The sequence below is a fragment of the Myotis brandtii genome, unplaced genomic scaffold (assembly GCF_000412655.1).
Source record: "Myotis brandtii unplaced genomic scaffold, ASM41265v1 scaffold508, whole genome shotgun sequence".
NCBI lineage: Eukaryota > Metazoa > Chordata > Mammalia > Chiroptera > Vespertilionidae > Myotis > Myotis brandtii.
This window is the reverse complement of record NW_005369365.1, coordinates 1,299,074-1,299,894: the sequence shown is the minus strand read 5'-3', so window position 1 is coordinate 1,299,894 and position 821 is coordinate 1,299,074. Positions and strand designations below refer to the sequence as shown.

Sequence of the window (821 nt, the reverse complement as noted above, 5' to 3'; positions counted from 1 at the left end):
ATCCATTCAAGTAAACTGACTAATCCCAAGAAAATAGCAAAGCATATTTACAAAATAACACACTATGCCCAGCTGTGCAAGCAATGGACTATCTGTCTAAACTGATGAGCTCAGTTTTCTCTCTTGAATTGGAGTGAATTTGATTTCTCTTCTGGCTTGGATTGCCTTGTTAGGCCAATACAACTTCATAATTCAGTGCATGAATTTCTAAAGTGATGGCTAAGTGTGGTGGGCTGTTTCTGTTTCCCGCGACCCGCACGGGAAAACGACAGGTTCTTGAGCGGAGGAGCTGGGGATTAAGAAATTAAAGAAAGACCAAGATGCAGAAATAGATTTTAAGCTGGGGCCAGGTGGGCGCCATCCTCTCTGATGGAGAGGCGGCAAAGAGCTGCCTGAGCCACACAGCAGGTTTATTTTAAAGGCCTAGATTTACATATCTAGTTCCGCCCCTGCCTGATTAACATGTCCAGCCTTATTGGGGAAGCACGTTCCCAGGGCGTGGCTGCCTATGCTCTGAGTTCAGCTGACAATAATTATAAGAAAATCCCTAGGTGCCTCCCAGGCAGCCCTCTACATCTCCCCCGTTTTTGTTTTTTAAGCTACTATAATAAAAGTAAAATTTTAAACATTAATAGTAGGGCTCTAGAATTAAAACAATTGTAAACAATGCAAATGCAAAAACTAAACTACATACATGTTATCATTTTCAAAATTTGAATGTTAAGAACAAAAACTGGCTAATAAATAATAACAAAACAATGCCAATGCAAAACAACAATATGAGAAATCAGAACTATGGACATATTAACATTTTTGCTACT

At 39.7% G+C, this 821-nt stretch overlaps 1 long non-coding RNA gene across 1 annotated transcript in view; it reads left to right on the top strand.

Moving 5' to 3' along the window:
- Nucleotides 1–261: 261 nt before the first annotated feature.
- The window catches only part of LOC106727963, a 13,789-nt gene continuing 13,229 nt past the window's right edge, over nt 262–821 (top strand). The window contains exon 1 of the long non-coding RNA XR_001364197.1: nt 262–272. This is a non-coding gene — a long non-coding RNA (uncharacterized LOC106727963). The remainder of the gene's footprint in view (nt 273–821) is intronic.